Raw genomic sequence first — 15,465 nt, forward strand, 5'->3', positions numbered from 1 at the left:
TTACTTGAAATGAGAGCAGGTGAAATTAAGAAAGACTTACTGGTGACAGGGATAGAGAAGGAGTGATTTCTGAACCACAATGTAAATAAATTAGCCAGGAAAATCCTGTGCATGGAAAGTGGGGAGACTGTATTATAAACCGCAAGGACATCTGGTTAAGCCAAAAGCCAAGAACAATGAGCCAAGAACATTGGTGAGATACATGTACAAAGAAGTAAAATTAAGTTTAGGAAGAGAGGGTAGATAAGGCTGGAGAAGTAACAGAAAAAATAATATAAGGTTATAAACCAACCTGTTAATTAACAATAACAATGGATTCATTGCATGGTGGGCTTATGGTTTGCTTTAATTTCCTTTATGTGCCAATTTATTGTATTAAAATCTCATACAATGAAAGTGTATTACTTATGTAATAATAAAAATAATTTAAATATATAATGTTACATAAAATATTATCCAAAATTTGCCCTTCCCCCAACCTAAATGCTGTATGTGTCCATGCGAAAAGGGCTGGAAGAAAATAAGTTCGCTAAATGGCTGTCTTTGAGTGGAAGCGATATGGGCGATTTTCATTTTCTTATTTATGCTTTTAGATTTTCAAAATTCTCCACATTGACGTATTACTTTCATAACTAGACAATTATTTGTTTAAAAACTTTAGATGCATAATACCAATTAAGTGCCTGGTCACTGATTTAACTGGGATAATGTTGTAATTTCTGAATATCTGTTGTTTAGCATTTTATGTCCTGATTGTCTTCAATGCTTGTCATCACTCTGGTCATTTTTTGTCTTAGCTATGCATTTTAAACATTTATAAGAAAGATGCTAATTACCTCTTTAATATCTCTTCTATTTACTATGAATATTAACATTCACATCTGACTGTAGGTTTCTCCCCCCCCCCATGAGCTGTCCAAATTCAAAAGCTTTACCTATCTGTATTGCTTTTTTTACCTTTTAATCTCTCCATCAAGTGGCTCAGAACTGCCTCAACAAAGAGATAAAGATAATTAGATGCTGAATCTATTTCTTACTCATTTACTCTGAGTTCTATCTCCCAGATGTAAAAATCCCTGTATGTTCCTTTCTGGATTTGCAAAGGGACCATACTCTTATGTTTTGGAGCATTTTGAAACTCTTGACTTAATAGAACATTAATTTTTCTAAAATAATATTATTTTTCTGCATATTACAATACTGAATAGACCAGAATACATAATATATTACATGGGAGAAACTATTTCCCCAGTGAAAAGTTATTTTTTTCAAAATACCAATGGAAGACAGATTTAAAGCAGTAAAATGTCCAGTCTATCGTGTATTTCTTTCCCTGATTCACCGTTTTTTGCTAATCATTAGGGTCATTTTCACTCTATTTTGAATTTTTCAGATTTTTCAAAGATCTGTCCAGTTGCTACTGTTTTCTTTTAAGTGCAATTTTGCTATAAAATGTTTATATAAATAAGAATATGATTATGAGTTTTACAATCATGACAGCTCTAAAAAACTTTACATTTTGTTACACAGAAATGGAGAGTTTTGGAATTTATTCTGTTCTCTTGCAGTCAATCCCTGGGCCTATTACTGGATTTCATTTGTTATTATTATAATTTTAGTGTATAATATATCTGACCGAAACAAGCACATGCTTGGAACATAGTAAGTGCATAATTAAAACAAGTGTATGAATTACATTCAAATTGAGTTCACTTTTACAAAACAAATATTCCTTTGAAAAAAAGATGCACACATTTTTGAAAGTACACATTAACATAGATAAAATGAAAATGTTTCCTTTTGTTTCTTTAAATTGCCTAATGTATTGCCATTCCTTCCCGGCATTATGTTTTGTTTAAATGCTTTTACACTTCCAACCTGTGATAAAGCTCTGATTCCCCAGAGCATACAGTAAAATTTAATATTCCAAACAGTACAACGCACCCCTTCTAACCTACATTCTAATACAGCAGTTGTAAATAAGTGCCATTTGTTTTAATTTCATGTACTTTGATTTTATTTTTTTAAATTTGAATCTCATACGGGTTTTGTATTAATCTTTCAAGAAAGAGACTGAAAATCATGCTATCACCAGCTAGTCTAACAACAACAACAAAAAATAGATAGGTTGTACATAAGTCAGGAGACTGTCATACATTTTGCTGTTTTGTTTTTATTTTTAAAGATGCAATTATTTAAAAAGTGAAAATTAAATGGTTTTTAAAGATCAGCGGAGCAGATCTTTAAAAATAAATTATTTTTTTAGAAGTGCAGTATTTTCTTACTAATTTTTGTCTTTTCTAATTCTTAAAATGCATTCAAATGCCAGCATATTGCAGTGAAAAAAAGATTAATTTAAGACACTGTCTAAATAAACTGTATTCATTCTTTAGAACCTAATTCAGACATTTTTCTCTTCCAGGAACTTCAAGCTCATTAAGGCAAAATAATTCAGTAGTTTTGATATATAGTATCTGTAAGCAGTCTGTTTATCTAGCTTAGGGTTTTCAGCTGAATCACAGAGAAGCCCAGGTTTACAATACATTCACTTATTCAACGATCATTAATTACCTACTCTGTGCCAGACACTGTTCCAGGCATTCAGTACACCGCAATTAATGAAAGATACAAGGTTGTCAGACTTCTCATGGAAATACTAGCTGTATATGCAATAAATAATAAGATACTATCATATAATAATAAGTGCTATAAAAATACTGAAAATATAATCATATAATTGTGATTAAGTTGTTTTCTCTAAGGAGATGATATTTAAATAAGAAGGACATAGCCATTCAAAGAACAGGGAAAAGAGGATTCCAGGTAGGGGAAAGCTCAGATATACATAGAAGACCAGTGTTGGCGAGGCATATTGAGTGAGGGACAGAATGGTATGAAATTAGATTACAAGAGAAGAAAAGGGGTTTGTAAGACAGGATGAGGAATTTGATTGCATTTGAAGGGAATTAGGGATTAACTGATTACATCTTTTTTTTTTTTTCTGTTTTTTTAACATCTTTATTGGAGTATAATTGCTTCACAATGGTGTGTTAGTTTCTGCTTTATAACAAAGTGAATCAGCTATACATATACACATATCCCCATATCTCCTTCCTCTTGCATCTCCCTCCCCCCCTCCCTATCCCACCCCTCTAGGTCATCACAAAGCACTGATCTGATCTCCCTGTGCTATGCGGCTGCTTCCCACTAGTTATCTATTTTACATTTGGTAGTGTATATATGTCAATGTTACTCTCTCACTTTGTCCCAGCTTTTTAACCATGAGACTGGGTGAAACCTCCTGAGAAGACTGTGTGGATAAAAAAAGAGAAACAGTGAGGAAGGACTCAGATGAATTCCTGTACTATTCTAACATTTATGAGTATATCAGGGAAAGAAGAGCCAAAAATCATAATGGGGGCCTTTGAGATAAGAGGAAAACTAGAAGAGGGAGATGTAATGGAAGTCAAGAGAAAAACTGATTCAAAAGGAGGAATGGACAATTAAGTCTAGTATGGTTGGAGTTTAAGATATGAAAGAGAAAATAAACATTACATTTGATATTATGAAGGTCATGGGTGACCTTGGCAACAGCAGCCTCAGTGGAGTAGTCATGATCAAATCATTACTGGAGCAGGCAGAAGAAAGAATTGAAGAAGTAGAGGTAATGACTAGAGATAATTCCTTCAAGTTGTTTTTGTTTTTTGGCTTTTTTTAGGAAGTGCAGCAGAGAAATGAGATAGTAATTGGAAGGGAATTAGGGCTAAGGTTAGATGATATTTTGTTAGATTAGTTTTTATGGGGTTTGTCATTTATTGTTATTTAAGATAGACATTATTAAAGCTTGTTTAGCTATAGATGGGAAAGGTCCAGTAGAAAGGGAGAAATTGATGACACAGACAATACAGAGGATCATTCCAGGAGCAAAAGCCTTAAGAAATCAACAGGGCTTAGGTCGGGAGTACGCATAGAGGGGTTGGCCTTTTCTTCTTTCTTCTTCAAGAAGAAAGATAGGTATATATCCACGTGACACAATAATGAAAGAAGGGAGAAGGGGAAGAAGGGATTTACTTCACACATCTCCAAAGCTGTTTTCAAACAGAAACAAAATGGAGTATTCAACTTTACCCTACAAGATGTTGCAATACTGAAATGGTACCTGTAGAGAGGAAGGTGTTGCCTGAGCTAAAAGACACCAGTTTCCTCAGAGAACAAAATAGCAGCTTTGTGAATTATTTCTGGTGAAGACCAGGATTCTGACTATTAATAAGCTACAAAAGTGATCCACAGCAATGGAACAGCCAATGCCCTGAAGCAATGGGGTAAAAGAAGAACAAATGACCTGAGAGGAGTAGTCAGGAACAGAGCCCCCTCACTTTGGCAAGGAAAGCTATTGTCATGGGCCCTAGATTAAACTAACAGATGAGAAAAAGGAAAGCTTCATTTGCTTGCAGCTGGAGAGTCAGTCTAAAAGTAACAATGCCGTCCATCAGTTAGCAGAGGTTTTTTGTGGTAGGTTATTGTGGCTTTATGTTACGGGCACTTTAGTAGGTCAGGAGGAAAGGGAAACAGGAAAGGAACATGGGCAGGGGAGGTTGAGGCAAAGATGAATTAACAACCCTCGATTTCTGGAAACAGATGGTTTAAGGGCAATCAAATTCGGCCCAAGTCAAGTACATTCTGCAGATTCAGGTTTTCCAAACATAAACAGGCAGTTTTGGCAAGTTCAGAAATAATGTTTTTAGTCTCCGGTTTATCAATTCTTTGTCATGGGGTGGTTGTAGAAAGTTCTTAACCCTGTACACTATGAGGAGGAATTGGTAGGAATCACTGAGACAGTCACAAGAGAAAAATGAATCAGTGCCCCCTTCTTGATTAAAGGGAGAGTGCTGAGGACAGTAAACTGACTCTTCTAAGACCATCACTATCTATCACCTTATAATTATCTTCCCTTGACACATAATGATATTCTCATTATTATTTCTCTGTAGAGTCAAAGTTTGAAATATAAGCTTACAAACAGGGTAACTGTTGATACTGCTGGCCTGGAACACTTGGTGACAAGTCAGTGCATTAAGGATAAAGTGGAATCCAAATTTATAATTTAAAGAATGGTATTGCCTTGAAAATTTCAGCCCTTATATAGAAGAAAATGTTTTGGAAGAAAAAAAGAAACAAAAGCAATATTTATTTTTTTTCCATTCATAAAACAATGATGAAATATGTCTTTTGCGTCTTCAATGATTTTTCAGTAATGGCTAACAAGGCTCTTATCCATAATTTTTATCATGAGTTTATAAGTTAATAAGTTTGTAGAAGTAAAATGAAATGGATTAAATTCTTGATAATACAAATATTGATTTCCTGGAAGTAATTATTTGAGAGAGACAATAATAAACTACAGATAATAAACAGTTCAGTTATTCTAGACACCTAGAATTATAAATATATATTTCATTATAATAACAAATACCTCCTCATCTAGGAAAACAGTAAAAATTCACTGGTTTTGATTTTTTTAAATGAAATTCTGTTTCTTCTGTTATCTCAGTTTGGGTCCTTTTTTCCTTTAGTCTCACATTATAGTCATTGTGATACCAGCTGAGTTGCTAATAGATTCTACAGGCCTCTATTCACAAGGCTGTGAATGTTGGCAAAAACTTAGATATTCCTTCTACACATATTTAAATAAATGGTAGGGTTGATTTCCTAGTTTCTCAGCATGGTATAATTTAGAATCATAGTCGTCTGAGTCCCTCTATGTTTGTTGATGACGCTAAGCTCTATGCTGTTAGTTCAGTGTCTGGGATCCCTGGGCATTGTGGAGAGAGCCCATAGTGGTGGGAGACAGTGAGTAAGCAAAATTTCCTCCACTCCCTCTTTCCTTTTGCTCAGCTGCAAAAGTAGAGCTGCCAATACAGCAATGTGGCTGAGGAAAATGATCAGGAAGACGGGAACAGTAGTTGCACACTGGAGAGATGAAGCCCTCTATCTTTCCCATGGATGCAAAATTAACTTATGAACATTTCTTTTTTTCCACTAACACAAATTTTAGTACCACTTTTGCTCTGGGTTATTGAAGGACAGACATAGAGAGAAAGAGAAAAGAAAGAAATTAAAGAAAAGGGGAGGGGAGGGAGCAGGGGAGAGGAGGGGAGGGGGGAGGGGAGAGGAGAGGGGAGGGGAGGGGAGAGGGGAGGGGAGGGGAGAGGGGAGGGGAGGGGAGGGGAGAGGGGAGGGGCGGGGGAGGGGAGGGGAGAGAGGAGGGGAGGGGAGAGAGGAGGGGAGGGGAGGAGAGAAAAATCAAGCAAGCACCATGGGACCAAAGCAGCTGTGGTTTGCAAAATAGGTCCAGACAACATTAAAGGGATTTAGAAAACTAAAACTTTCGCATCATACTGAAGAGACAGACGGTTTGTAGAAAGAGCATTGCCTTTGGAGTCATTAGGCCTGGATCAACTCAACCTTATCACTCTCTGCATGTATAACCTTGAACAAATCATCATAAGCCTTTTAGCTTTTGGTTTATTTTCTTTAAAAACTTGTTGGAACATCCAGTATGATTTTCTTAAAAAGTGGTTTTGAGGATCAAATCAGTGCTATAAGGGATGCCACAGAAATATACTACATTCTCTGAAAATATGGTAGAACATTCTTGTATTATCTATTGTTATGCCAAAAAATTACTCTAATGTTTAGTGGTTTAGTTATAAATCAACTATACTTTAATAAAAAATAAACAATAAATTTTTAAAAATTTATTGTATTACACAGTAACTTTGGATCAGAATCCAAGAATGGTTCAGATGGGCGGTTCTGGCTTTCAGTCTTTCATAAGGTTGCAGTCAAGTTGTTGGCTGTGGCTCAAGTTATCTGATGGATTGACTGTGGCAGGCAGATCTAATTCCAAAATATCTTACTAACACGGATGGCAGTTTTGTGCTGACTGTTGGCGAGAGGCGTTAGTTCCTTGCCACACAGACCTTACCATAGAATTGCTGAAGCAGTCTTCACGACATGGCAGATGGTTTCCCCCAGATTGGGTAATCAAGAAAGAGCAAGGCAGAAGGTGCAATGTATTTTGTGTATTTTATGACATGGCTTCAGAAGTTACACACAATCCATCATTTCCACAATATCTTATGGTTAAACAAGGTCAGCCCTATTCAGTGAGAGCAGGCACTACAACAAATGCATGTATTCCAGAAGGCAAGAATCATTGGAAAGAAGGGGCATCTTAAAGGCTGCCTTTCACAATACTCTTAAAATATGTACGCTTGGAACTCTTGAGGGCGTAGAATTTTAGCTCTATTTTCAATTTGCTCAAGATATATTAGTCTGTTGAGATATACTGTTTCTTGGGGTTATTTTGGATACCTCTTTCAATAGAAAATATCTAGTTTAACTAGTTTTTTAAATATACTGTGATGAAGTTGTAGGGGCAGGTTTTAAGGTGGGCAATAGTCTACTTTGATAGGTAGCAAGAAAGAAATTAAAATCCAAAAAAAAAAAAAAAAAGGATTAGGCACTAAGAAGTGGGAATAGGAGTATTTGTTAGTTCAAAGGAATAAAAAATGACCCATGATACTAGACAAGGTTCTAGATGTTACTGAGACCAGGGGACAAAATGACTCAATGCTTAGAAGGTACACATATCATTCTAGTTATTCTCTAGCCCCCCTCCCCCGAGGATTATTTCCAAAGTCCAGTGAAAAGCTGATATTGTAGGTAAACTGATATAGTAACAGTTGTGGAGATTATACAAATTCAATGGAAGGGAACCAATCAAGTCACATTTTATCTAATTTTTATATCATCACGCTTTGCTCAAATTTCCAAAGCCAGTTCCCTGAACCAATTTGTCTAATAGTTTTAGAGGCTAATACTGCCTAATCCATATAAAATATTAGTGACGTCTGCCTTAGCCCCAATCTCTTTTGGAAAAAAAAAAGATTTCATTTCATTTATTCCGCATACACACATTCCTTTTGCCACTTCATTTTCACTACTTTGGCTGCTGAGTTAAACTCCAGGATTAAAATGGCACAGAATATCCTCACTAGGATTTCAAATAAACATTGATATTTTTAAAAAATACCTAGATGGTCAACTGAACAGTGAATCACATCCTCATAGGCAGCAAAAAAGGATCGTTTGGTGTCCATATAAGGACTGTAATGGTAGCTCGGCCATTCTTCCATTATTCAACATTTATTTATTCAATACCAATTATGTGTTAGGTATTATTCTAAGTGCCTAGACTTATAGATCTAATGCAAAAGACAAATACCTCTTTTATGGATCTTATATTCTAGCACGAGAGATAATAAATAAGACAAGTAAAGTAGGTAAATGGTAATAATTGCTGAGAGAGGAAAAAACAAGACAGGAAGTTAGGCGTGTAGGGGTGTGGTTGAAATTTTAGGTGAGGGGACAAGGAGAGCCCTAACTGAGGAATGTATTTGAGTAACTGCCTGAAGGGCATGACGAGAGCGAAGAGCCATACAGATACCCAGGGAAAGAGCATTTCAGGTAGATTATATGACACTCAGGGCAGGTAGTATTGATTTTTAACTCCCAGATTCCAGGACAGTTCCTGCACAGCAGTTCACTAATAAATATGTTTTGAATGAAGAATGACTCTCCACACAGAGGAAATAAATCTTTTAGAATATCGTTAATTTTCAATCATTTTATTTATTTTAGCAAATAAACGGTACCCTCCTTAGAATGAAAAGTTCTTGTGGAAATTATAGTAAAGGGGAAAAGATAGGCCTCTGAAGACCAAGAAGATAAGCTGGAAAAAAATGATGATTGGCGGCGCACAGAAAAATATCTTCCAGGTTGCCTGGAAGATAAATTCAAAAGTTTACCTTTACGTCCTGATGAACTGATCTTATTTCATATACCTCTGCTTTCTAGTCATTTCATCAAGGCAAATAGGACTTTTTGCTGGATTGTTCACATCTATTTTTTTTTTTTTTTTAAGAAACAGTTTTATCCAGAGACAAAGTCTAGGCAATGCTGCTTCACTGTGGATCAGGCAAAGTTTAGCACATTTACCTCTTCTCTTGCCCTTTTTCACTCTGGCTCTCTCTTAGTTCCCCTGCATACAATGTGTTTTTACAATGTACTTCCTTCTCCAGAAGGCTTCTGTACTGAAGCACATCCCTGAGCCCATCAAGTGACCCCAGAAGGTATCATCAGTAATACTTAACCAACTATTTCCCAGTATCACAAGGACTTGAAGAATGCAAGCATGGGGAGCAACTTTCAAATCGTAACTGGTAACTGCTCATTCCACTTCTATTACAAACTGAATGTTACAACCCTTATACTTGCAGAAAACTTTACAATTAATCAAAAACCTTTGCATAAGTTGTTTTATTTGACTTGTGCCACCTGTGACAGAATTTGAGTCCCTTCAGGGAAAAAACAATTACTCATCTTTACAGCTCCAGCACTGAGCACAGTAACAGGGACCTAAGTGGGGGACTGATAAAGAGTTACTGGATTATCGTACAGTTTAGGAAACTGAGGCACAAAGAGCTAAGTAATTTGTCAGAGTCTTCAAGACTGTCAAGAGATAGTGCTAAAGTTGTACTTGAGCATCCTGATAACAAAAGTAGTGTTCCTTTGTAGCTTTTTACGATGAAACCTGCCATCAGGGAATTAGGTCCCCAAATACTTTTTTAGTGAAACATTACAATGAAATGGGGATCTTTTATAATCTTCAAGCAGTACAATTAGAGAAAAAAGTTGGTAAAACTTAAGGGACAAAACATATTAATGTTATTTCAATGAGAGTCACTTTGGGCAGGGTCAGAGTTTCATGGTACTAACCAAAAATCAGCCAAAAATAATTCCACTCTTTTCAAAAACCCTGTGGACATTCTAATGAGAGTTTATTGGACTTTTAATGTTTCAATGCTCTCATAAGTCTTTGAGGAAATGCCCTCGTTCTTAATATCTTGGACAAAATCTATACATAAACACATTCTACTAAAATATTTTTAATATGAGTGTCGAACTGCTCTTTCCCTAATCTTGCATTAATGAGTGAGCTCAGTATGTTGTCTTGAGTTTATCCATTTCACTGATATTATCCTGGAATGTATATTATTCTGGGTTTTATGAGGTTTATATTCTAGTTTTGTTTCTGACTAGCTTTGTGAACTGGGTAAGTCATTTCAATGCTACCAATTACCTTGATGGCAAAATTAGAATAGGCTCATATATTCTGAAAAGATAGTAAACATAAGTCAGAATATATTTTATGAGATTTGAATATCAAAAAGAGGATTTTGTGCTTATCTCCGGTGAAAGCATGTTTGCATTACCTTTAGAAATCCATACTGCTTAACTTTTTCAGGTTTGGAACAAGCTTATTCTTTTTTGTCTAGAGAATTCAACTTCACTGGGGATTTTTCTAAGATATTTCAGACATCTTTCTACCTGTATTGCCACAAGTCTAAGGTTTGGGAACTTTTCAATGGAAACTGAAATTAAGATGACAAACACTGTTCAAGTTGGTACTCACACAGCATCTCATTATCATGTGCTAGGCCCTTTGGCTCTCTAATAAAGAATGGTGATGATTGTAATTATAATAATAGTTTGAAAAGAGCTTTATAACACACATTATTCTATTTAATGCAACAAATCTGGAAAGTCAATAACACTATTTCACCCAATTATTCAGACTATAGATGCAGATATCCACAACATCACTGATTCACCTTGACATGGCTAGAACTTCAAAAACCAGCTATTTGAGGGAGACAGGGTCCAGAGAGTCTGGCCAAGAATGTGCATACTCACAAAGAAGAGATAAGTTTATATACTATGAGGTCACTTATACACAACGTCAATACCCAAAGTCAGGGTACTCCAAGTTTGGGCAAGTTTCTCTACTTCTTTTACTTCTGTAAAAGTCAGTCACTATTGGAATTTATTTATTTTTTTGGACTCAGTAGAAAAGGCTTTTGTGCTTAGGAAAAGATATGAATAGTGTATAGTGGAGGCAAGGGTAATAGCTTGCCATCAATCAATCAATGACTATACTCCAAGTGAAGCACTGGCAATGTTCTTTGAATGAGCACATACAGTAATAGCAGTTGTACCCATTGACTCAGTAGGTTCAGGGATCTAAAGGCAACTGAGTGCCAGCCAAAACAGTGGTGTCTGCTAGAAGTAGTGTGAGCCAATCCAAGCAACTCCAATGCGTGATAGGGGTGGCACTGCACAGTAGAGAAAAATAGTTGCATCCATGAAAGGGTCAGTGTCCCTACTCAGGCAACAGAACCCAGAAAAGTGGCAGCAGACTATTAAGTGTTGTGTGGTACTGACAGAATTTTCTGTGTGCACATTTGAGATAATTTCAAAGCATATTTGAAATAATATTCTGTGCAATTTTCCGTTTCCCAACATTCTCTACTTATCATTAGAATATTCTACAGTTATACTTTTTGCTTAATTTGCTAATGAATCCATGACATTAATTCATTTAATAAATATTCATTCAGCAACTTCAATTTGATGTGCCAGGCACTGACTTTGGTACTAGTGCCTATCTGAAATTCTCCTGAGGTCATCATCTTGAGGGCATTGTGTCCTTTGGGTACCTCATTGTCCTTCAGGAAGAATATGCTCCAGTCCTTATCCAGTCTGAGCTACTGGGATTCTAGGTGATCTACATCTAAACCTTCCAAAATTATGGCAACTTTCTAATATATATGACAAGAGTTTTGTTCCTTATTTTCACTTCTCTCTTTAATCCTTTGTAGCACTTATCTTTGCTCAATACAGGGCAATATAATTAATTATCTAATTAAAAATGAAAATACCAAAACAATACAGTAGATTGTGAGACTTATAAATGCACCAATGAATAATTTAATTCACCTTCACAGATGAGTGATTTCTAAAGTGATGATCAATAAGTGAACTTGTGTATACTATCCAAAGATCGCATGTTACCATTACCTTAATAAATTAGAATTTTTTAGTGTTGTGTTTAGAATTTCAGTGTTTAGAAACACCAATTTTACCTTCATTATACAGTTCTAAATGTTGCAAATCTAGTTAATGACCTTATCAATAAACATTTATTGAGGATTTACTATTTACCAGCATAAAGCCAAGTGTTTGAGATACAAAGGTCTCTATCACTAAGAAGCTGACAATCTAATAGATGAAAAACACAAGTAAATAGTTGTTATAAATGAATATTATATTCAAGGTATTATGAATGGACAGCCTAATGGGAAGAGAAATAACTCTTTACTGAACATATATACTGGTTGAAGAGCACAAGGCTAGATGCAGTTACCATTTGTCCCTATGTCAGTTCTTCTCTGATTTTAATGACTGTGCATACAAATCACCTGAAAATTGTGTTAAAATGCACACTCTGATTCAATAGGTTTCAGGAGGAACCTGAAATGTTGCATTTCTAACAACTTCCCAGGCGATGCCAATGTTGCTGTTCCTTGGTTAATACCTTGAATAACAAGGATCTAAATCTTACAACCATACTGTTTTTTTTACAGTAAGGCAGAGTGATTCTCAGAGAGATTAAATAATTTACCAAAAAATTACATCAACTAAATTTATACTGATTTGAATTTTTCATGTTCCAAAACACAGGTTTACTCACTATAGAATGTAAACAGTCTTGAGTAGTTGTTGGGAGAAAGGACTTAAGTAATAGAGCTTCTCAAATGAAATAACATTCGAATTGATTCTTAAAGGATGGTGGGGATTACCAGGTAGTGAAGGAGGATATAGACTTTTCCAGGTAGCATATAAAAAATAAGTACGTATTTCATAGTCTGATGTGGCTGTAGTGTTGTCTGGAAGTGGATACAGGCAGAGATTAAAGCTAGAAAGTTTGGTCATAAAATTGGGAGGGATATTTAAGAACACCAAGAAATATAAGTTTTTAATTGAAATAGGTAATTGAAAGCTATTAAATAATTTCTTTTAAGAATAACCTGATGAATTAGTTTCTGTAGGAATTTCAACCTGGATGATTCGGAATGGAATGGGTATTAAATCGCTGGAGGTCTTAAAAAATAATTTCATTATTCTGTGATAACAGAAGCAGAGATGCCTTGAAAAATAAAATAATTTCCAGAAATACTAACAGTGTTCTGTTACCAAGATAGAGGAACCAAAAGAAGAGGCAGAGTTGGACGGAGAAAATGATGGAAAAGTTGCAGGCCAGCAAGCCTTTGTGGTAGCTTCTGCAGATGAAGCATATAAGTTAAATGTTGGTTGGAATTTGCTATGCAAATATCCATAATCAACTTGGCATCATCCCAACAGCATTACCGCAGCAGAACATTATACTGGTTGGTTATCAGAACACACATATCTCTTGTTTGCTGAGTAGCAGCTGCAAGATCGTGTATTAAACCCTACTTAAAAAGCACAGCCACTTCCTCTGAAGCCCTATAATATCATTTAGACAGAAAACTCACTGCATCAGCCAACTATTCAAATGAAGAAAACTGCAACAAATTTCTAGAGAGAAGAGATAAAACAGTCCAGCTTCTGGATGTGTTTGATAGAAATTGCTAGAAAGCAGCAGCTTTAGTCTATTTTCTAAAATTGCAAAAACAACAATACACTATAAAAAATGAGAGATAAGCATAGAGAATGGTCTAACTTTGTGAAAACTGAGTATCCCCATACTTTTGATAATATTTACCACAAGGACATATTTTTCTTGTTCTATTATAATTCCGTAAATAATTCTTTTGGAAACAGAATGAGAAAGCAAGCACAGCCACAACCTACTTACTCCAAGCTTGTGATCAGATACATTTTCCCATATGAAGCACAAATGAGAACTAGGATGAAAGTAATGGGGCCACAAAGCAGTTAAGTTGGTTTAAAAACCCAAGTTCTGAAATTCTTATATTTTCCTCAACAGACCAAAACTCAAGCCCTCACTCAGCATTTATGTACTCATATTGTTATATGTCATTCTAATACGTGTGGTATTCTAGTTTCCCCAGCAAACTTTGGAGGCAATGAGGCATAGTGGAAAGATTAAAGGTTTCAGATTCAATTATTAGCTCATGAACACCTCACGAAGAGAAATCTAGTATATGCTGTATATCCTGCACTATACAGCCTATCTGTATCTGTATCATCAATGTTCTTAATAGAGACCGAATAACATTTGTACAGCTGTGTAACTTTTCACTTGTCAAGTCACCTCTGTGAGCCTTCCTTACTTGTAAAATGATGCACATATGACCTGACGAAGTCGCCGTGTCCACCAAATGAAGTTTAGGAGCACCCAGCACAATACTTGACACACAGCACTCACAGACGTTACTTCTTAACTCACTGTGTATTAGAAGCAGGAAATTGGAAGGCTAAAGTAAAAGAGCTACTGTCATTGAGAACAGGAGAGTCATGAGCCAGTAACTGGTAAGAGACAAATAATGAGCAATAAGGTAGACAAGATTATTAACATTAACGTATAGGAGTCCACACACTTCAAGAAAGACCTACAGTTGACATCATGCTAAATCTGAAAGACTGTTTGCCTCTAAGATCAGGAAAAAGATGTGGATATTCACTCCCATCTATTCCCCTCTACATTTCACTGGACTTTCTAGCCAGTACAATAAAGCAAGGGAGTGAAGTAAAACGCAGCAGTACTGGAAAGGAAGTCTAACATTGGCAGATGACATGATCATTTTTGTAGAAAATCTGATGGAATCAACAACAAAGCTACTGAGTTTAGCAAGGCTGTCAAATACCAGATCAATATACTAAAGTCAATTATATACTAGCAATGAACAATCAGAAATTCAAATTTATAAAAATATCATTCAAAATAGTGTCGAAAATCATGAAATCCTTAGGGATAAATCTAACAAATATGTAAACAGACTGTAGATTGAAAAATTACAAAACACTGCTGAGAGAAAAGAAAAAAGCCCTAAAAAACAGATTGTTAGGATGTCAATTCTCACAAATTGATCTATAAAGTTAATATAATCCCAATCAAAATCCCAACAGGTTCTTGGGAGAAAATTTTAAAGCTGATTTTAAAATTCATATGGAAATGCAAAGAATCTAAACAGCCCAAACAAACAGAAATGTAGGGGAAAAGAGGAATAACAGTAATGAAGATAATGTGGTATTGTCGTTGAGATAAAAAAAATACATCAATAAAACCAAATAGAGTTCAGAAGTACACGTACACATAGACAGCTGTTTTTCAACAGCGTTGGCAAAGGCAATTGAGTGGAAAAAAGTATAGTCTTTTTGCAATAAACTGTGCTGAAACAATTGCATATCCCTATCTCCCTGAAAAACAAAAACAAAAAACTTTGATCTATATCTCACACCATATATAAAAATTAACTCTAAACTCAAAGGCTATAATACTTTTGGAAGAAAAGAAATGGGAAAATCTTTGTGACTTGGGTTAAGCAAAGA

The 15,465-nt window shown here is 35.5% G+C and overlaps 1 long non-coding RNA gene across 2 annotated transcripts in view; it reads right to left on the reverse strand.

The window, feature by feature from the left end:
* LOC309665088 overlaps positions 1-15,465 on the reverse strand; it is a 239,323-nt gene that overhangs the window by 117,638 nt on the left and 106,220 nt on the right. Inside the window, exon 3 of one of the 2 annotated variants that reach the window (XR_014266208.1) lies at positions 6,286-11,240. The exons of the other annotated variant lie outside the window; for it this stretch is intronic. This is a non-coding gene — a long non-coding RNA (uncharacterized lncRNA). Of the gene's footprint in view, positions 1-6,285; positions 11,241-15,465 lie in introns of those variants that run through there. 2 annotated transcript variants of the gene reach the window in all.

The sequence above is a fragment of the Balaenoptera physalus genome (assembly GCF_965194825.1).
Source record: "Balaenoptera physalus genome assembly, chromosome: 7".
Lineage (NCBI taxonomy): Eukaryota > Metazoa > Chordata > Mammalia > Artiodactyla > Balaenopteridae > Balaenoptera > Balaenoptera physalus.